The 23,978-nt window shown below is 36.8% G+C and overlaps 1 protein-coding gene across 1 annotated transcript in view; it reads right to left on the bottom strand.

Annotated features, from left to right (window-relative positions):
- The window catches only part of USP54 (ubiquitin specific peptidase 54), a 1,304,502-nt gene extending 1,281,969 nt beyond the window's left edge, over positions 1–22,533 (bottom strand). Inside the window, exons 1-2 of the mRNA XM_044056203.1 lie at positions 22,492–22,533; positions 3,629–3,763 (exon numbers count right to left, since the gene is read on the bottom strand). The gene's annotated coding sequence lies outside the window, so the exon portion shown is untranslated. The remainder of the gene's footprint in view (positions 1–3,628; positions 3,764–22,491) is intronic.
- Positions 22,534–23,978: the final 1,445 nt, after the last annotated feature.

Genomic DNA, 23,978 nt, shown 5'->3' with positions numbered 1-23,978 from the left:
AAAGTTAACAGAATAGCAAATTTTATGTCAAAATTAATTTTCTGAACAATATGAAGTATGAAACTCTAATGCCTGGAATTATTGGCAGACTAATTTTCTGTAATTGACCATTAAATCAAAAATTTTGTGAGGGAGAGAGTAAAAATATGTGACAAAATCAGAAGCGATCAACAAAAAGAAAGGGACAGCTGAAAGGGATGTGGCTTCATATTATCATGCAAGTTTTGTTGCCATTTTTGTGTTTTTCGCATTTTTAGTTTGCTGCATTCACAGTAGGTTTGTTTAATGAATATTCATTATCTGCACATCAATAGCCTTAGGTATAGTGATTACACAGTAATGAATTTTCATTAAGTATGTATAACACTGTAATAGGGGGCATGCATACACTACTTTGTGGGCAATATTCGCTACTGCACATCTGGGGTAGATAGTGTTCTACACTATCTCCAGATTTCTCAAACATCTGTCCAGCTTTCTTGTTTGATGTAACAAAGGTGTAGGAAATGGTAGATTCACTGCTCCATCCTTCTTTATTTTGATGTTTATTAGCCTTGCCCTCATGGCCTTATCTTCTTCTTTTGGCACAACAACCGACTGCATGTTCTCTCTCACCACATCCATAAACCTTATCTTAAGCCTTCCTTTTTTCCTCTTACATGACAGCTGCATCCTTTTCCCAATATACCCAGCATCCCTCCTCAGCACATGTCCACACCGAAGCAATCTAGCCTCTCTGACTTTGTCTCCAAACTGTCCAACCTGAGCTGACCCTCTAATATACTGCTTCCTAATCCTGTCTATCCTCGTCACACCCAATCCAAATGTTAACATCTTTAACTCTGCCACCTCCAGCTCTGACTTCTGCCTTTATGTCAATGCCACCGTCTACAACCCATATAACATAGCTGGTTTCACTACCCTTTTGTAGGCCTTCCCTTTCACTCTTACTGGTATCTGTCTGTCACAAATCACTCCTGACACTCCTCTCCACCCACTCCACCCTGCCTGTACTCTCTTCTTCACCTGTCTTCCACACTCACCATTACTCTGAACTGTTGATCCCAAGTATTTAAATTCCTCCACCTTCGCCAACTCTACTTCCTGCATCCTCACCATTCCTCTAGCCTCTTTCTCATTCACACACATATATTTTCTCTTAGTCCTGCTGACCTTCATTCCTCTCCTCTCTAGAGCATATTTCCACCTCTCCAGGGTCTCCTCAACCTTTTCACCAACGTAGCAAAATAAAATAAAACAAACAATGCCAAGGCTGGTGAAATAAGCAAAATACAAACTGTGTAGTTTGTATTTTGCTTATTTCACCAGCCTTGGCATTGTTTTATTTCCTCCTCAAACTGTTCCCTACTCTTACTACAGATCACAATGTCATTGGCAAACATCATAGTCCACAGGGACTCCTGTCTGATCTCGTCTGTCAACCTGTCCATCACGTTTGCACATCAGAAAGGACTCAGAATTGATCCCTGATGTAATCCCACCTCCACCTTAAATGCATCCATCACTCCTACTGCAGACCTCACCACTGTCACACTACCCTTATACATATCCTGTACCACTCTTACATACTTGTTTGCCTCTCCTGACTTCCTCATACAATACCACAACTCCTCTCTTGGCACCCTGTCATATGCTTTCTCTAAGTCCACAAAGACACAATGCAACTCCTTCTGACCTTCTCTATACTTCTGCATCAACACCCTCAGAGTAAACATCGCATCTGTAATGCTCTTTCCTGACATGAAACTTTACTGCTGCTTCCTAATCATCACCTCCCTTCTTAACCTAGCTTCCACTACTCTTTCCCATAACTTCATGCTGTGACTGATCAATTTTATCCCTCTGTAGCCATTAATTGTTAATGGTTCGAGGCTATTCCTTTGAAGCAGTTGTGTTACTTATTGCCCTTGATACATTAGTACTTGTGCATTTAAGGCACTTAGAAAGTCAGGCAGTAGCAGCTATAAAAATGACTCTGCTCTCCATTCTCAAGCAAACACCTTATCAGATTAAGGTATGAAGAGCTGCTACTTGAGGACTGCCTTCAAGCTTTTATACCCTTTGAACAAAATGGAGTCTTTTCAGCTAAATGCAAGTTAATCACATTTGGTTTCAGATCATGAATGTCAGAGATGCTGCTTTGTGTTGGTACTTAGCAACATAGATGCACTTCTGATCTCGAAGTATCAGGCTGCAGAACACCCCAGGGAAAACGTGCAAAACCCCAAGTGACAGGTAATATTCCTTTAATAGGCGAACAGTTGCAACCTATTTCTTCTGCCACCGTGTGATTTCTGTTTGAAGAGACTGCAAGACATGTTTCTTCATATTCTACATATTATCTTTTTGTGCAAATGAGATAGTCACACTCATAAATATTTATTTCTCGTATATCAAATTTAGTTTATCATGGCTGAAGATGAGTCAAATCTTATTAAACTGTATCTGATTTTTAACTTATGTTTCTAATAGTCTGACACTTAGAAAAATGCACTATACATAAATACACAATTTTCAAATAGGTACTGTACATTAAAAGTTATAATAAATGTTGTAATAGTGTAATATTTAATACATCATTTTACACAGCAAACCATAAATGATAAGCTACAATAAGAGCTAAACAATGATTTTCTTTTACAGAGTTTGTGATTTGAACTGAAACATCATGATTTTTCCAACATTTCTGAATTCTGGTGTGATAAAGCAAAGATATACTTTAGCCCAGATTTTCTGCTATCCAAATTTGATCAGAGTGCAACACTAATTGCCAAATACCCGAAAGTGAAGTGTTAAAATTGTTTGTGCATCTCTAGAGTTCTACTTCCACTTTTTGTTGCACTTATTTCACAACTGCATTGACCTGGAAAAGGTAATAATTAGTTCAAGGATATGTGAGCGACAATTTTGAAGTCAATGGCAGAAGCTGTTCAGCTGAAATATACAGCCAATTTGGCATTACAGTTTTGTGCGTTTCTTAATTACATTTGTTGACTTGTGTGCTGTCAAGCCATCATATATTCGAATCCCACAGCAATAAGATTTTAATGGATTACCTAACAGTCTATCTGGAATTCATACATTATGTAGCAAGCAGATTCTTCTAGCTGTGGATATCATATTTCTGTAACCAAAGACACTAGATTGGAATGCGGTCTTCATCATTGCCAGACAACTTTTTTCAATTTTTACATGGGGTCTAAGTGTCATATCAACATTATTCAGTGTGACCCAGCAAATGTTTATACCACTGCGTGGCTAGCCTAATATCATAAGTTATATTCTAATATACGGTAATGTCTTAAATGAGGACTAATGGCATTTAATTTGATCAGCCCTCTCCCTCAGTAAAAGCTGAGTTGATATTGCATCTCAAGTGTTACCTTTTAGAATACATTAAAAAACAAGTCGTTTTTGTTAATATTTGGTAGCTAACTAGATGGGAGCATATTAAAAGACATGGTGCGTGAGACTTTTTCATTCATTATGGTGTCAGTAGCACAGGTCTATGTAATCCTTCTTTATATCAGTATACCTACATATTTGCTGTCACAACACAATGCCTTCCTCCTGTTCAGAAATGACAACTGCACATGTAATGACTTACCCTGATATCCAGTGCCCAGAATTTGTCTGTACGAATTATGGATTGGGACTGAAGGACAGGATTCTGTCATCTGCTGCTTTGATAATGTTTTAATAATACACTGATGTGGGTGGGAACATCTCAAGGCAGCTAGAACTGGTCCAAAATAAATGAAAAAAAGGGTAAGGATAGAGTGCAGAAGTATGGGTGCATGTCTTAAACTATAACTTTGCATAGTTTTAATAATGCAAATGAGAGCTTCACCTCTATGAGCAAAGGAGAACAGATTTCCACTGCAACATACATCAATTAGCATATCATGAAATACATACTGCAAATATTCAACACAATGTCAGGAAACAAAGCATACGTCTACAGCAAATGCTCTTAATACGAGCAGTAAGTCATGATTATGTCACCTATGTCACCCACTGGATTGCCAACTGGCTCACAGATAGGATACAGGATATCAAAATAGGGGGACTTACCAAAACAAAGAGACCAGTCACCAGTGGAGTCCCTGGGGTTCTGTGCTGGGATCTCTCTTATTTGGCATTTACTTTTCTGAACTAAAAGCCAATATCATAGGGCTCTGGCTGACAAAGTTTGCTAATAATTTTAAGTTAGGAATAATCACTGAATCCCCAAATGACAGCCATTTGCAGGAATAACTGGTGTCAACATCATGGACTGAAACAAAATGCCAGAAAATGAATTACTGTATCCTTTGGGAAGTCATCTATCCCAGGAGCTACTGCATTAACAATACACCCATAATAGGTGATCCAGTTGTTTGGAATTTGGGAACTTATGTGGACAGTGACCTACCTTTTGACCAACATGTGCCCATTGTAGTAAGAAAGTTCTTCTATATTGCACAGCTTATAAACAAATGAATTGTGTCTAGATCTACAGTTGTCATTGTCCCCCTTTACTCAGCCCTCATTAGGCCAATCATTGTATATAACGCTCCCTTTATTTCTCCAGACACATGCAATAACTGGTATATCCTTACTAAAGAGAGATTCAAGACCTACCCAACATATCCTATATGGACCGACTCAAAGCCCAATCACTATACTGGGTATCCTACAGAGTACTAAGCAGCGACCTGTGTCTGGCATTCAAGACATCCAACCCAATACTAATGGACTCATTGCTCATCAGCAAGTCAAATGGCATCAGAAATACTTGGTCGAGGGATATAAACATCTTCCACAACATCAACAGAATGGTTTTGAGGGACGGGTATATCACTGCTCTAGAACAGGCTCCTTATTCACATAAAAGAAGATCATCCTTGTCCATATTCAAGCACAATTTGGATCTATGAATGGGAAACAGAAAACTTACCTCAAGACTGTCTCTGTATTACTAATGCATAGGGGCATCTCTTAAATGCTTTATCCTATGGGTCCCCTCAAATTATTTATGGTATGAACCCAATTATTTATTTATTTAACATTTGTTAACCGGGAAAGTCTGACTTGGAACAAAGCCAATTTTCAGAGGAGACCCAGGGAAAAATGCTCCAGACGCATGTCTTTATTCTCATTAGGAGTAATATATAATTACTGACCATGGGATGAGTAAGGCCAATCTTGAACCAATTAGGATAAGTTCATTCAAGTACAAAAAAGCAAAATGGGCTAGGCTTAAAATTATCCTCAAGGGCAACTAGCTTAGTACTTACCTATGACACAAAGTCATAATACAAAGCATATAACTACAGCAAATTTTCTACATAGGAACACTGTCATGATATAAAGCAAATAATTGCAGCAAATGTTCTACACAGGCATACTAAGATGTGATATGAAGCACATTACTACAGCAAATACTCTACATAAGAACACTAAGTCATGATACAAAGCATATAACTGTAGCAAACATACTGCATAGGAACAGTAAGATGTTATATGAAGTGCATTATTCCAGCAAATATTCTACATAGGAACATTAAGTCATGATACAAAACAGAGAACTACCACAAGTGTCTATAAGGAGCACTAGTGGAGTTTCATTCTAGATTTCTCTGTCAAAGTTCATTCAAACTCCAGGGGTAAAAACTTAACATGTATATTTTAGTTAGAATAACAACTGGAGACAGCGTGATTAAATCTAGTAATTGTGCATGAGTGAAAAAGAAGAAAATCTGCTACCTTCTTTATGAAGACTGCAATACCCATGCCATCAAGACTTACCCCACCACAAGATGGGATGAGGAAGCTGAACGCTCAATAGATGACCAGTAGGTTAGATGGTAGTAGTCAGTCAGGACAGTATATAAATAAATAATAAGATCACCCATAGCTTATTAGCTAAGCAGTGTGTTAATGTAATATGTTCTATAAAATGGGCAAAGAAAGCTGATCAGTCAGATTGCTAGCTACCTGTTCATTAAATCTGCACCATGCATAGGATAATGCTAGAACAGACCACCAAGACCTCACATTCTATCACAGATACTTCCTCACAAACTTCAAAATCCAACAAACTGCCACCATCTTGAAAAGATATTTAGCAGGGTAAAACTATTAAAAATAAAACTCCAAAAACAAACAAGAAATGAAATCAATAAAAAACATGAGTGAACACCAGAAAGTCAGCATAAATACTACTACTAGTAACAAAAATAAAAAAGACTGGAATCAGGGTTATGGCCCAAAATAAACCCACTTTACAGCAATAAAAGCCAAAGTTAAATACATTATCTGATCAGAAACAGTAAAAAAAAATGGAAAAATAACTTTCTGAAGAAAGTAAAGGCATAAACCTACAAAAACAGAACATAAAACAGTGTAGTAAGATATAGGAAGACAATAACATGTAGCAAAAAAAGAAAAAAAGTTCTGTTAGCAAAAACGATAGCCACTCTAACCTATGATTTAAATTAGACACATACACCCAAGGGCAGTTAAAAATTTCAGGCATTTGTTTAACCTGAGGGGAAATCTGAAGATACAATACACAAAAGTAAAGCACTGCATGAATACAAATACATAGTAAAACAGAAATAAAACATGCACAAAATGACTGCACATGGAGACACACACACACACACACACACGCACACACACACACACACACACACACACACACACACACACACACACACACACACACAATAAAGGCAACACAACATTACATCAACTAAACTAACTTATGATGTGGGTGGAGAGAGAGAGCATTACTGATTTCATATTTTTTCAGTTTTGGGAGGCTGCTACCAAATTTTATACCCTTGTGAACAGTTTTAGAGTATAACAATGCATATTATCAGGAAAATCAATTCACAAAACGATGTAAGAGAGCATTACTACTAACATACTTTTTTCATTTCTTGGGAGCTGTCACCAAAATGATTACCATTGTGAATATTTTTAGAGTAGGTTAAGCATCAACATCAGTTAAACCAACTTGAAAATGATGGGAGGCATTAAACTTGCACGTGTCTTTCGATTCTATGAGTTGCCATCAGAATAATTACACTTGCGAATACTTCTGTAGCTGTGCTACATGGAAAACAAATTACACATTTCTCAAGTATTGTGTTGTTATATGTAAGTTTCCTCATAAGGACACACTCAGCTGGCAGAACTCTGAGGTGTTGTGTAGTGTTAGAACTTGTTTATAACTAGAAAATTTAACACCAAAATTTGACACAGTAAAAAAAGAACAATCCTGCACAGCAATAGGTTATTTAAAATGACAGGAAGAATTATTTTACATTAAACTATACCATAAAACATGTAATTATCACACATCACATATTGAATGCAAAACTAAAACTGAAAAACTACAGTGGAATCAGATGTGTGTGTGTGTGTGTGTGTGTGTGTGTGTGTGTGTGTGTGTGTGTGTCACAGATATTACTGCATGCCCAGGGACTGTAAGGCACTCTCCCTCTGGGCTCATGGCTGCCAACACCGCTGGACATCAGGTAGTAATCTATGCCATGCACACTCTCTCAGGTCTTACTGCATACATATACATGTCTACAATCCAGGTCAAACCATCACGTCCATCATTAAGACATTATACAGTCCAGGAAAAGCCATCATGTAACAATCCTTTATCAGAAACAAGCACTACCCAGTCCTGTTAAAACTTAGCACAACTGACTTCACCTCATAGTCCCAGAAAGAATGTATGTGTTTATGTTAAATGCATGATTCTTAGTGTGGTTGCAATTCCACAGCCAGCATGCTTTCTTAAACAATTAACTTTCTGGAAAAATACAAACAGCAGCAACATAACTGCAGCCATCTTTGTAGATCTTACTACTGTCTTACATTTCCTGTGTATACAATAATATCTATATCATGCACCATCCCAAGTGCCATACTGCAGTTGTTATAAAATGGTCATCTGTATTTTTTTTTACAGTTTCAGTTTTATATTTTGTAGTTTATGTGTGATAATTGCATGCTTTATTCTATATTGAAGTACAAAAATTGTGAATGTCAGACAGTCGTCACTGTGGGGAGGCATGTATATGCATGGTATAAGACAGTGGGGGTCATTGTTCAGGATTTGAGTTCCTGAGAAGAAATTATGGTGCAGGATATGACATTTGTGCAATGTGCTATACAGAAGTCTTACCTAAAAAAAAAAATGAACTGACGTGTTCCAGTTAATGTTCAAATATCCTCAAAATGACAGTGCTGTGTGAATCAAGACACAAGGCTGAATCTTATAACACAGAAGCTGAGAAGGTCGGATTTAGAAATCCAGATTAATTCTTTTCCAGACTGAGTCTCTCAAAATTTGTTCAGTTTTATGCATGTTAATACCAGGCTTCCTGTATATTAAGTATGACAAATATTAGCATATTTAAAAATGCCATGTATGAAGTTGTACTATAATGGAGTACATAAAGCAAAGCATATTCTACAAACAATTATAATTGTAATACTTCCATTGAGATAAATTGACCTTAACATACAATATTAATTAAATAAATAAACAAATAAAGCATCATGCACTGTTAGCATCATGTGACTGTGGTGGTGGTGCTGCGGTAGCGTTGTCGCCTCACAGTTAGACATTGCCCTTCGATTCTCAGTTAGAGCATCTTCTGTGTAGTGACATGCGTGAATGGGCATTCCTTCACTGAAGGTTATGTGTTAGGCCCAGCAATCCAGTACGTAAAAATCTACTGCCAATCATTAGTGGACTGGTGTTCCACTGTGGCGACCCCTAACCGGGAAAAGCCAAAAGACACAAACAAACAAACACTGTTAGCATCATACACTGTTAACTAAATCAGAGCCGTGGTGGTGCTGCGGCAGTGTTGTCACCTCACAGTAAGACGCTGTCCAGTTCGATTCTCAGCTAGAGTGTCCTCTGTGTGGAGACGTGTGTGAATGGGTGTACCTTTGCTGAAGGTCGTGTGTCAGGGCTGGTAACTCGGCATGTAAAAATCAACTACCAATCATTAGCGGACCAGAGTTCCGCTGTGGCGACCCCCTAACCGGGAAAAGCCGAAAGACAAACAACAACAACACTGTTAACTATATCATTTTACAGAAGCAAGCTTTGCTTTGGCTCCATGTCATCTTTATTAGTGCATTCTGCCTCCGAGTTACACAGCCTAGAAGAAAAAGTATACATATTTGTTTTGTTTCAAGAAAACCAAGCATTTCTTTTTATTTGTTTATATGACACAAGCTTCACTAGACATATGTGCCTTTCATGTGTGACCTGGGAGCACTGCCTGTCTAACGACTTGCTCAGAGACAAACAGTAGGCAAATGAAGATCCTTCCAGCATGGTTAGCCTACGTGACCTTGTAACTGATGTATATGGGTAATGGGGTGCAGGATGCACATTAGGCTTGTCCTACTACAAGGCTGATTGAAATACTCAAAGCTATTGTTCTAATTTATCATTTAGATGTTCTGCACATAGCACTCTATGATTAGAACTTTCCATGCTTTCCTGAGCCTCAAGCTTCAGAATTTATATTTTAAGTAGTTATCCTTAGAAAGAAGAAAAACAGACCAGAACTGTTTTGAACTTATTTATTTCTAAATAACTGCATATATGGCTTTTTATTCTTGGTGATTTCTCAACTGCACTTTCAAGATTTGGTATGCTGCAATGAATCCCACATTTTGTTTTGAAACGTACCCAATTAAAGTGTGTTAAAAGGTTGACTGTACTGCTGAATCTTTATGTGTGGTGGTGGTGAGGTTCTAAGCTATGCTTTGGATGACACACTACTTCTCTGTGCATTTAAAGATGCTGTTCCATGGTAACTTCAGAAATGATCCAGTTGGTGGATGTGCCATATGGGTCTAATAGTAGAATGAGTGAGCGTATTTCTCATTCATTGTTAACATCACACCTAAAAAAGTGGAATTGGTGAGCTCTGTCTAATATTTTTTGAAGGACAAGGATGTTTTGTTTCAGCCAGGTCTAGCTAACAGTTATTATATGTAAGGTACTGATAAGGATTCATGTCTGAATTACATGGAATTAATTTCTGTGGTTCTATTCTGATTACTTGAAGCACCCAAACTCCTATCATAGATAAACACAATTATTGCTCATATAGCATAGGTTGTTCAGCATGTCATGTTACAAGCAATTGATACAACGTAATAGATACCATGCTCTTCTGCACCCCACCTATCCCCAGGATCATTGACGGGCAATCAAAACCTTTATCACTTTTTATCTAGTTGTGAGATCAAAGATGTTAACATCTGATACATACTAAGTAGCAGGATGATTCTCCACGTGGACAAATAGCTTATATCTCAATCTATAATGCTCAGGCAAAAGTGATCTAACTAACTGTATGATTGTTTTTGGGAATGCAGATAAGTTATTATGCCAAGGTTAACATCAGCTACAGTTGAGGGATATGCAGAAGGTAGAGAACCTAGACTGTTTTCAATATCACTGAGGTCCTACCTCTCATAACTCTCAACTTAGCAGAATATCCTTGATTTTGCCTCATAGATTTGCCCTATGTCTCATAAAATTTTTGATTTTCTTATAATTACTGAGGATTACAGTCAGTAATGTCATTCATACATTATAGTTTCATACTTCTTGTTTAGAAAATACATGTTGATATAAAACCCATTGTTCTATTATCTTTTAAAATGAATTAGAATAATATTTAAAAAAAATGTACCTAATCTTGATCCTTTCTTGCCCATAATTTTTGAATTTTTCCAGAATTCGTAAGCTAAGAAGTTGAGAAGTTTAGCTGCAGGTCATCACCAATAGAGGCTCAGAAGGAAGAAGTAAGAAGGTCCAAATGAAGAAGGCAGAAAAAATCCTTTACAATCAGAACTGATTGGCTTTGATGCTTGTCTTATAGCCAAAGAAAGCATTAACTTTCTCTTCATCTTATCAACTTCTTATAATAGACCTATACCTAACATAGAGAGTATTAACTATCTCATTTCTTTTTGAAACTCTTTGCTTAGACTCCTTCAGTGACCTGAGCATGAAGACATTCAGGCTCAACAGAAATAAACGTCAACCATATCAAGAAGTCTAGCAACTTCATATCTCAAAGACTCCCACAACTGCAGCATAACTCTCCCCCCAAAAAAACTCAGCAATCAATTCAAATGAGATGTACAAGTTCTGACATGGAAAATCAGGCTTTAACAGTTAACTAATGAACCTATCTATAGTAGAGGAGGACAGTATATTCTGGCATGGCCAACAAGAAATTGTTAAAGGTTCAGTCATTTTTTTGTTAAATTTGCTGTAAACGTTCCATTTACTAGATTGTCAGCTGTCAGGAACTGTATATTTTCACAGATGTAGAAATGTCAGACACTGAAATATTTTATTACATATGTGAAATGGATATGTTCCTTTTACTAATGATGCAGCTATGCATAGTAGAATGAAACTGTCATCATAGTTATTGGTTCCTATTAAAAGCTGCATTTCATAATGATATGTAATGCTGGAATGGAAGTCTATATGTGTACTAAGCCATGTGGTTTAAAAGAAAGAAAAAAAATGTTTTGGTTTTAAAACATCGATTTCAGAATGATATGATTAGCATGGGTGGATTTGCAACAGCATTTTATGTGATGATAGCGAGCACCGATAACTGGGGTGATGGGCAGCAGGCAGGAACTCAGTGTTCAGTTGTTCAGCTAAGGACTAGGCAAATTGAGTCAGCCAAAACAAAAATAAAAAACAGGTGAGGAGCATATTGCTGGTTTTAGGCAGGTGATTAATTGTCAATGCTTGAGATTAAGGACTTTTTGACAACCTGGAGCCTACACTAAGGTAAATAAGAATGCCATTCAGCTGAAAGATTGGGCTAATATACAGACATTTTACCTAAGCTGTTTACATTTACCTTCTGCATAGTGCACTGTAAAAGTAAAATGCTTGAAAAAATCTAATTTTGTTTATGTAATTCATTTAGGAAACAGATTGCGCACAATACAGTTCAGCTGTAAACAAGAACGTGACCTTCTATACAGACAGTTATGAGGCAAGCACTTTATTCTGACTATTCAGTAGACAGAAATGTCAGCAAAGTAAACCTTGCTCAACTACAGTGTTTTTCTTGCTTGCTTAGTTGAGTAATGTAGCCCAACTATTAAGTAAATTTTCAGCATGCTGATACTTTTGGAATCTGATTCATCTGTTAAGATATTCAAGCTAGATTTTACAGTGTATCCGTGTCAGACTAATACAAAAACAAGCTACAACTTTTGATGTACATTTCTTTCTGTTTAAGGTGTGGCCACTAAGATCCAGAGAGTTGTCAAAAGGACTTAGTGCTGACAGACGATCTGTAGCCTACTAGTGTGTAAGCAAAGTCTAGATAAGCTGGGCAATGAACCCAGACATTTCACTTAAATAGGCTGATTGTTAGTTCACTGGTGTTCCAGTGTGTGTGTGTGTGTGTGTGTGTGTGTGTGTGTGTGTGTGTGTGTGTGTGTGTGTGTGTGTGTGTGTGTTGTGTGTTAACATCTAGTGGAAAATCTTTCCTTGGAAAGATCCTTTAGTCAGCTAAACGTTTCAGATTTTAATGGTTTTAAGTATGAGTGATACAGTGACTTAAAAGGGCTAACTAAAGGGAGGGTGGGAGTCAAATGAATTTGTTACTTCCATCTTTTTTTCTGTTTTTCAGGGTTAGCACTTTCACAATGAAATGCCCATCAGACATGCTTGGCCATTTTCATTAAAATTCAATTAAATGCTAACAGATAAATATAACTAATCAATTCATGATGATAAAAACATAAAGAATGCATGTTTCTTCAGACTTTAAGTTATCTCACTGTTTAAATAAGGACAGTTTGTCTGCGCAGATAAAAAAAAACAGAAGTATACACCTGACTCAGGTTTGATTACCAGCTCTGGCACTAGCTGGAGATAGCCAGGGAGGAAAGAAGTGATGAGGTTCAGCCAGGTCAACTCTCCTCAGAGGGAGAGATCAGAGGAAAGGTGTGTTGGGACACGGGTCTGAAGCACATAACTCAGGTTATGATACTTAACACATGGCATTGGTTCAGATACAGGTTAGATGATGCCAACTTGAAAGATATGTCACCATGTATTACACAGTGAGTCTCTTTCACCACCCCTGTACACCTGCAGTGCTGTCAGGCCAGCACTTCAGAGGTGGTAGGACTTCACAGAAAAATCTAGGTATGAGCATTATATGTGACACTGCAAGCAACCTAGCCCCTTTCCTTCTTATGCAGTCAATGCCTGGCCCTACCATGCCATGACTGCCTCATCTAGAGGTAGTATTGGGCAGGGAAGTCAGCTGATCTACTTTTTCCTTCCACTCTACTAAGGCAGCTCCATCAAAGGGATAATGGGGTCCGAATGGAGAGATAAGTCAGCAAGAAAGAGAGTAGTATTGCTAAAATTGAATTCATCCTCAAGTTGTAGTGAGTACCTTTATGAGGTGGTCCCTGTTTTTCACAAAATCTCACCAAGATGACATTGATATATAGACTGTATAGTTTACTATCAGAATCTGGAAGCGGACTCGGTCGAACGATTATATCATTGAACCAGGTTTGCAAAAACTGACAGCCTCGAATTCCGGTAATGTCGTAGTACAAATCCAAATGCAATTTCGGGACGAGTGTTAACATGGGTTGAGATAGGGGTGAGATTTGTACTTCAACAATATCGGAGTTCGACATTCTCACAGTTAGACCTTTGGACTTCTTTCAAAGTGGATTCAACTGAATCCACTTCAAGATTCTAATTGTAAACCGACTGTATTTATATAGCATATATCATGGACAGAAATAAGTCAAAAATTAAAAAAGATAGCTGGGTGACCCAAGATAAAAACAGTGCCTAATCCTGGTAGGCGCACTGGTGCCAGGACTGGAAAAAATGACAGTGGAGAATCCTCAAAATACAGAAACATTCCTGCAATGGGGTCAGACAAGGCCCAGGGAGAGGATGGACCCTTGTAGAAGGAAGTAGCGTTCCACAAAAATCACAAAAAACGATAGGCCAAAGAACAGCCATAAAGACAACAGAGTGGGCTACTGAGGTTAAGAAAGAAATTATGTATTGTTACTATTATGCTAAAAGCCCAGAATTTCCAAACACAAGATATATAAAAAGATTAAGAGAGAAATTAGAGGAAAGAAAATTACTTTTACAAGAAAAACTGTCAGAAGCTTTGAATAAAAATTTGTGTTTGATACAACAGATTTGTGAAAAAGAATATATAGACCAATAAATTCTGATCTGTTTGGAAAAAGAAGCATCTGAGGAAGTGCGAAAATATAAACAAGAAAACCTAAAGATTTTTGAAAGTATAAAAAAGAAATATGGACATGGGAAAGGAAGAGAGATTTGATATGGTGCAATATTTATGCAAAGGTGTAAGCCAAATTAATCAATATAAAGAAGGCAGCTCCAAAGATATTCACAGGGATATACAGGCAAAGGGATCCAGATATGGAAAATTTCACAATAAAAAATAGTATCACAAAAAGGGAATGTAGAAAAGAAGATTAGTAAAGTAGAATTTAAAAAAATAGAAGTTGAAGTTATGGTATGCCTGCGAAGTGAAGGATTTGGTGCAGTTCTAACACAGGTTACTTCACAGCATGATGGAATGAGTCCCCCAAAGTAAGGAGAAACAGGAAGATCAGGAGACACCTGAAGAAGAAAATGGACATGGTAAAGAAAAAGAGATTTAATATGGTGTAATATCTATGTAAAGGAAAAAGCAAAACTAACCAATACAAAAAGAACAGCACCAAAGATATGTAAAGAGAAATACCGATAAAGGAATCTGGATATGGAAAATTTTACAATACAAAAAAATAAGAAGACAAAGAGGAAAAGTAAAAAAGGAGATTAGTAATGGATACGTTAAAGAAATAGAAACTGAGGTTATGGAGTATCTGCAAAGTGAAGGATTCAGTGAAGAAAATCTAATTCAGAAAGCACCACAACAGGTTAGAGCAATGGACATCCAAATTAAGGGGAAACCAGTTTAACTGGAAGCAATTGTTCAGGTGCCATATGAAGATATTTTGGAGCCTTTCACAGGAAACCAATATAAATGTACACTTGAAACCAGACAAATGGGTGCACAAGCCCCAGGATGAAAAATCTGCCCAAGGAAAAGTGCAAAATAAGCAATGTATTGATGACCAGAAAAGTTTTATAGAGAATTCGGAAATAAGATAAAAGTAATTGAAAGGCCACTAAAAAAGAAGAGCTAGATATATTTTGGAAAAGTATTTATGAAAGATAACAAAGATGCTAAATGAATAGAAGAAGTAAAAGAAAGAATAAGAAGTTTAAAGGTACAGGATATGAAGTGGGATGAAGTAACAGCCAGAGAGACACTGAAACAAAGTTAAAAAAAGCCTCTAATTGGAAAACTCCAAGCCCAGATGCAGTACCTAACTTCTAGTTAAAAGGATTGACATCTTTGCATGAAGATTTAGCCATGAGTAAGAACTATTTGTATGTGCATCCTGAACAGACACCAACCTGGCTAACAACAGGAAAAACAATGCTTTTACTTAAGAGTTAACCTGCAGACTACCCTAAAGATTAATATAGACCAATAACCTGCCTTCTGACGACGTATAAACTACACACTGGAATTGATGCAGACAGTTGAACAAAAGGGCAATAAAAAAAATTGTATGGAACAAATGATCATTTATTGTTAAATAAAGTCATAGAGGAGAACTGTAAAAAGGTGAAGAATCTAAGTATGGCATGGATTAAATATAACAAAGCATTTGATAGTATCTGACATTCGTATATAAAAGAGTGTTTAAAAATGTATAAGATGCACCCAACACTGATCGACTCCATTACAGTGACCATGAAACAGTGGCAGACCACTTTGCAATTAAGCCATGATAAAGGACAAATTATTATCCTAGGGATAAAAATTCAAAGGGGGAATATTCCAGGGTGACATGTTGTCACCACTGCTATTCTGTCTTGCCCTTAATCCATCAAGCTGTCTACTTAACAGCTTAGGCCATGGCTATAATTTGGCTCCTAGAAAAGTGTAAAGACTTATCTTCTCTTTGTCGATGATTTAAAACTGTATTACTCATCAGCAAGAGGGAGTGTATAAATATTTGGGAATTGATGAAGGATCAGCAATAAAACATGAACAATTGCAAATAAAATGTAGTAAGGAATACTTTAGAAGACTTAAATTATTCCTGAAAACAGTGTTGACATCTAGGAACAAAATTCAAGCTATAAGCCAATTTGCTCTTCCTGTCCTAACTTACAGGTTTGGAATGATTGACTGGCCCCAAAACGTGTTGGACAGATTAGGCAGAAAAACAAGAAGGATGCTTCATGCTCACTAAATGATTTATAAAAATCAATGCATAACAAGATTATATATTCCCCATTCCGAAGGATGGATAGGCCTCCTTAAAACTGATTACATGTATAAATCTGCAGTCGTAGGACTGCACACATATCTGATAACCTCACAAGACCCAAACATAGTGAAAGCTTTGAAATATGAGGAGAATAAATCAAAGATGACTTCTCTGCTCTAGCAGAAGCATATCAGAGTCAAGCAGGAATGGAAAGCAAACCAAAAGTAGATAAACATTAGGCAGCAAATGAATATGCCAAAAAATAACAGAAAGAATATAAGGTGAAGGACCAGTTGAGAAAGCAAGAAATGTGGAAAATGTATAAATATAATTGCAAGTATAGAAAACCTCATGTTAATCAGGATCAAATGCATGAGTGGTTAAGGAGAGGTGAATTCAAACCAAGAAATGAAAGGTTAATATTGGCAGCCCAAGATAGTGAGCTATGTACGCATTGGTTTACAAAGTCCATTGAACATATGGGAGAAACAGACAAATGTAGGTTTTGTAAAACAGAATTGGAAACAGTTGCACACCTCATTGCTGGCTGTGACATACTAATGGCAGAAGGACTGTATACTGAAAGGCATAATAATGTGGCAAGACTGTTGCACTGGGGATTGTGCAAACATTATGGTATTGAATTGGCTGAAAAACAATGGAAACATGAGCCACAAAGCATCATAGAAAATGATGAAGTCTACATCACATGGGATCACCTATTACCAACAGTTCAAAAGATAGATGCTAGAAAAACGGATATAGTGGTCCATGAAAAAAGATAAAAGTAGCATTGCTCACTGAAATCGACACACCCAGCGACTACAGTATCTTGTGTAAGACAGACACAAAGTCAGAAACTATTAGGATTTGTAGGCAGAAACAAGAGCAATGTGGAAGAAAGATACCCAGACAGTTCCAATAGCAGTAGGAGCAATGGGTCTTATAAAAGAATCTACAATCATATAGAGAAGGAACCAACAAGTAAATCCAAAAAACGGAATGGAGTCCACTGGCAAGTATATACCAACACAGAATGGTAAAAACAGTCCTTTATTAGAATAAAAACGATTATCAGTATTCACCAACGTAAAATAATAAGCACTTTCGTCTCCAATTATACAATTCAGGAGACTTTATCAAACAAGAACTGAACATTAAAACAGAGTTTAAATACTAAAAACACTAAAAATCTCCCTCCCAAACGACATCACTTCCTGGCAAAGCAGAAAGTTCTAATTAAAGAAACAGTGTATCTTCCTGGCACAGCACAAAGTTCTAATTAAAGAAACAGTGTTTTTTATTTCTTTTTTGTTGGCAGTTGTGTGATTGCACATGAACAGTTATTGTTGATTATATTTATTAGAGTACTGCCAATATATATTAGTTGTTTATTTATTATTTATTGCAATTTTATGCATGCGATTTGCACTTGTATATGGTTTTCAGCTCAATGTTCTTTTTAGATACACTGTTTCTTTACACTGTACTCTTACACTTTTTTCCCTATTAGTACTTCAAAGTACATAGGAGTAGCTAATGCCATATGAGCTGCAAAAAATTATGAATGAGCCTCTTTGCTTTGCTCCGCTCTCAAGCTGAATTGCTTGACATCCATGGCTCAAACATATAATAATTTGAGTATAACTGGTGACAATCTTCTTTGCATCTAAGGACTAAAAATAATTATATTGTCATGTTGTTATTCCTCCATCTTGTATTATAACTAGGTTGGGCCTAGTGTATGAAGTCACTTACCAGAAAATAAAACAAGTAAATAAGTAAAAAAAAAATACAAATGTAAGATGCAAGATCCAGTGAGAGAAGTTCTTAAAAAAATGTAGCTTGAGACTGTATGCAGGAAATGTTTCCACTGATAAGATTGAATAGTATACATACTTACCACAAAGGAAGAAACTAACTCAGACATATTTATACGTAGAAAATATTGTGTCATTATTTAGGGAGGAAAGTAGGATAAGAAAAAGTTGTTCTTAGCTTGTAGCTGTCCTGCAAAAATCAGAGAAAAAAAGTCAAGTATAATTCTCATTTTTCTCATTTCATAAAGACTGCCTTAGTTCATTAAGTCACCAATCACACAGCAAACAGCCTTGTCTTTTCATAACAACCTCCTAACTCAGAAAGAAGGCAGTTTCTGCTATTTCCAATCCTCATATATTCTAACCGCTTCTCTTCTTTATCCTCATTGGCAGACTTCCCACCCAACTTTCCAACTATTGCTACTCCTACATAGAGACAACATGGTTACCTATAAGCCCCTCTCCATACCGCAGTTAAAATGAGCTAGAAGGTGACCTGTCCTTACTTTCAAAATGGCTGTAGAAAGTCCATCTTCTACAAAATTAGCAAAAACAAAAGATAAAAACCATAATGTTTGAACTTCATAGAAGTACTTATCAGTACAAACCTAACTTGCACATCCTGTTTAGCAACCATGATAAACCACAGACTACAAACCACTTCTTGTATCTAGGTTTTTGGTTTAATCAACATTTATATTTTCAGCATCACACTAATATTAGAACAGCCAGCATTAACAGGCTATTCATCTAGCCAACAAAGATTTTCTATTTTCTCTCATCAGAAAAAAAAAATGTGCAATTGGTAAAACTATTCAGCTAGCACAAGAGTACGCCATCTCTATCATTATTGTAACAACACTTAAAAAAACACTCTGACAATCAGTTAGCAACTCTGTCTGCAGACTTATGACTTAAGCCCACTACTATACTCTGGCCAAATGAAATGGCTATCTGTATAGCAGAGATCCCATTTTTTTACTAGGTTCCTTTATTTTCAAACTGTTAAATCTCCAGCCCTTCCCCTTCTCTCTGACTGCCAAATATTCTGATCCTCTTACTATTAGCTTGGATCAGGATCCTTAAGCCAAACAATATATACAAAACAATGTGTTACAGACCACAGCTTCTTTATCACTGCCCTAAAACATTCTGAATCTTTTCCCTCCACCCTAAAACAATTCAGTCATACCGATTCATAACTAAGAGTAGAACAATGGTGGCAGTTACCACAAGCTATTGCGCAACTATTGGGGGCACTGAGAGCTGCTGATTGGGTGCAAGTGTAATACCAACAATCAATATGATGCCTGGTGTTATTGTGGCTTCATTTTTTACTGCATCTTTTTGCCTTCTAGCCTGTAACCATCAAGACTCTCCAATTGTACCCCAGCACTGGTTCCCTGACAGTGGGGTCTCAGCCTCCAGATCTGTTCTGGGTGTCTGGTGGGAGGAGGAACAACCATCATCCACATAGGTAGAAGTGGTTAGGTAAGCATGTTTTGTGTTTTTATTTTACTTAACTTCACCCTCAGTGGTGATGTGCCTACCTGACTTGAGTGGGCTACCTATGCATAAAAGGACAGGAGCTATCAACACTGGCTTGGACAGCCACAGAGCACTTCCCTCCTGAATGGCTGCTTTGTGCAGCCTCCGCTGCACACCACCAGAGTGACAGAAGCAACCAGTCATGAAATCATCAACACCCCTTCCAGCAGAAGCACCACACATCCTCCCCTGTCTTCTCATCAGTCACCAGAACTGCAGGGTTGCTTAGATCACACTAAGGGTTTTTTCCCTGACTGCCATGGGGATGCTATACTGTAACATCTTTAATACATTAAGTGAATGTCTATACTGCCCTTCAGAGTGTTAACTTGCTACAGGCCAGCAGTTGCAGATGACAGCATAAAACCAAGACTTCTTTTTTTTTTTTTTGTTTAATTTTGGGAAAACTTTTTTTTTTGTTCTAAACTTTGAGTTGAGTGCAACGCTAACCTGAAAAACTGCCTAGGGTACCATATGATCTAATGACCTAATGATGGCTCTGGAGTCATATACTGAATTCAGATCAAAATAAAAAGAAATACTTTTCAAATGATATAAAGTGTACCAACCCTCACATCCCAAATACTACCTAATCTCTGCATTCCTATACCCCACCAAAACTCTATAATCTTTTTAAAATACATTACACACAGTTATATTATAGTGTCTCTTCATTCAAATCTACCCTGCCTCTCCATAATCCTCTTTTTCTCTTTCTCTGTTTTCTTATAAATTAGTGTTTTGTAAATACTGTGTGTGACAATCCCTCAATGTGCCAGTGATTAAGGAGCCTGAATGCTCACAACTGACACTGGAGAGGGATGTTCACTTGGAATACAAATGGATACATTCAGTATTTCCGGCTGCAGACCTCTCTGCATCAAGCACAATTTCCCTTAAGAGAACACAGGAAACACACCAAGCCCTGGGTCTGGATTTTTCTATATCTGTCTCCCTCCATGTCCTCAATAAGACTCCCCACTGATACAGCTATAGGGTTAGGTCCTCAGCCGAGTGTCCAAGCCAAGTCCTCCAGCACCCTCTTAGTGAACCCAGTACTTTGTTCATGGCCCCAAGTAGCTGACACACACTCTGAGATTTAATTTTCCATACACATGCCCACACACACACACACACACACACACACACACACACACACACACACACACACACACCTTGGAAATGCTGGCACAGATTTACCTGCTGTACCCCCTTCTGCCCAGAGTATAAGGTAGTTCTCACTGCCATCAGACACTCTACAATCAGCTACTCTAAAGCCCTTAACAAAGGGTGTCCAATTATACTGTGTAATATAAATACTAATACAAATGGTAGTAGTTGACCAAGACAGCTAGGTCTTCTGGAATAGCCCACACAGTATCACCAAATAAATATAAGCACTCTCAAAAGTTAAATACTTTCTAAAAGGACAAGCCACAGTAAATGTTTTACATATATTTAATAATAAATAAAAGAACATGAAAATATTGAATATATATATTTATAGTAAACCACATAGTTCAAATCACAGGAAATATTGGAAATAACATTGATTGACAGACTCACACAAATAAAGAAAAAACTATCTAAACTAAACTTCACTATATATTCCTGACTACATCTAGAAGAATTACTATTGCCTACTTACTTAATAGAGCAAGGCAGATGTGGTGAATGATCCTTGTTGTTAGATCCAAGACAGAATACTCAATTCTCAGAGATTACTCCCTGTAATATCTAAAAATATAATTTCCAGGGCTGGCAGAATTACCTCATCTTATCACCTGACTCTAGGTTCTCACACTGTTTCCCTTTGAAGCTGAGAGTGGAATTTAGCATAGACATGTAAAAATGCATATCTAAAGCTTTTCTAATGTTTATGGCAGGCTCTGGAGCCATGAAACAATTGCAGTATGCTAATCAATTGCTTCTTCCAGACTTACCATCTCCAGTCCTATTCATCACTGTGGGATGCCATTTTAATGGTTTAACAGCTCATTTATATTTCCCTTATTTTTCTTAAAGCAAGCTAGCTGGTTAACCTCTGCTCTTCCAGGGTCCTTTGCTAACATATATGCATACAGTCTCACATGTATTTTCCTTCAATGTCCAGCAGGATCCACTGTTGATATATTTTTTAACACTTGTAATTTTACAAATACATTTTGCTATTCAAATGCCATACAGTTCTAATACATTTGTAACATAAGCATCTGTACATGTCAGTTTGGTATTCAAATGCCATGCACTTCCAATGCTTTTGTAACACAAGCATCTTGAACACATCAGTTTGATATTCAAAGGATATCATTCTTTACAAAACTCCAGCTAGCTATGCAGCACTAGCCTATATCATCACACTGTGCATCATAGTTTGTCCAAAATAGTATTTTCAACCACTTCTGTACACTACACTGTTAGCGATATTCATCATATATACATATATAAATAAACACATCCCCAAGTTATGAACATATTAGTAAGGTTTCAACTCAATAGTTTCATTAATTATATGATTTGTGAAATATTTTGATAAACCACATATTTTTTTTCCTTGGATGTATAATCTCTCATCAAAAATTCAAATGAAAAATAACTTTTCTCTTCATTGCATGGACTAATGTTTGCTATGTTTAAGTGAAGTATTGAAATATTTTATACTTACTGGGGTGGCTTGAAAATGTTTCAGCTGGATCTGTGTTCTACCCTAGAAAACACATTTAAATGAATAAATAATTAACCCTAACAAGTTAAAAGATATCTGCTTCATACTGAATAAGTGCCTTATTTATCCAAAAGCTCTGCCAACTTTGAAAGAGGCTGAGATCTGGTACTAGAAAATCATATTTATCTATGTAGAATATTTAGCTTCCAGGAGTCAAGATCAACATATTAATCCAGTTTTGAGTGCAGTCCCTTATAATACAGTACCTGTCTACTTGGTTTAATTCTGGTCTGAACTAATATTTACTTTGAGTTCATTTAACTACGATTTCTAATTGCATACCTACCATTACATCCTCCAACCTCCAGTGGCTACCTAATTTGCAATGAAAAAGCTAAGAAAGTAAGTTTTTCTCCCGATGTCTGCATTCCAGCTTAGAATGTAAAGTTTGTTACTAAAAATATAATTCTACCATAATTTTAGTCTGTTAGCAGTCCCCTCAGGCCCTGTTTCTTTTAAATCTGAATGATAATATATTCACTAAACATACTGATATGAGCAAAATAATTATCTGAATATTGCTCAAAATCTACAGCTATACTTATTTACATGACAGCACAAGTAACACCACAGTGAATGTCCAGTGCTATGATGAGACCTTAGTTAATACTAACAACTGTTTAGGGAAAGGGGTATGACAGACTGATTTTTCACTTGACTGTGTTGAGGAAAAATGGTTAGGAACACCATATTCCCACTTTTGTCTCCTGAAAATACATAAGCAACCCACAAAACCTGCAGAGAAACTTACTGGTTTAAGGTTCGATGGATTTTCTACATATTTTTCCCTATTCAGTTTTTGCCTCTGTTTTTCCTGGCCATCAAGACCACCAGTCAGACATGGCTCATTCATTCCTTTCACTTTGAATTTCCCATATAATCAGGACAAGAGCTGCACAAAGGCAGCCATCACTCAGTCATAAAGCTGACTTTTGCCCTCAAAACATCCCAGAGCTTCATCTCTGTATGCCACCAGATCAGACAATTTCTACATAATGTTATTTCATTAATACACAATTATTTATTCACATCCTTACACTTGACTCTTATGTTATTGATTTCACTCATGTTATGCAATTTATCTTGGACATTTGCAACAACCAGTAGAAGTACCATTTAGTCCTGAAATACCTACTTTATACACCAACATTAAATACAAACATGACTTGAAATATTTCTGTTTCTATATGGATAATTCTAGAGTTTCAAATTATATTTCTGAATCTGTTTTATTTAGCTCAGAAAATAATTTTTGATCATGGTGTTTATCAACAGATTAAGGGCACAGTAATGTGTGGCCCATTTACACCTTCTTATACCAAACTGCTAATGGGGTCTTTTCAAATATGAGTAAATTTACATACAGGAACTTAAAAAGCATTACTGCAGATATAATATTTTCTATATAAACAGAGTATCCATCGTGT

Source organism: Protopterus annectens, chromosome 14.part0 (genome assembly GCF_019279795.1).
Source record: "Protopterus annectens isolate FY-2018-M chromosome 14.part0, PAN1.0, whole genome shotgun sequence".
Lineage (NCBI taxonomy): Eukaryota > Metazoa > Chordata > Ceratodontiformes > Protopteridae > Protopterus > Protopterus annectens.
The sequence above is the reverse complement of the archived record's forward strand: the minus strand, read 5'-3'. Positions and strand labels throughout refer to the sequence as shown.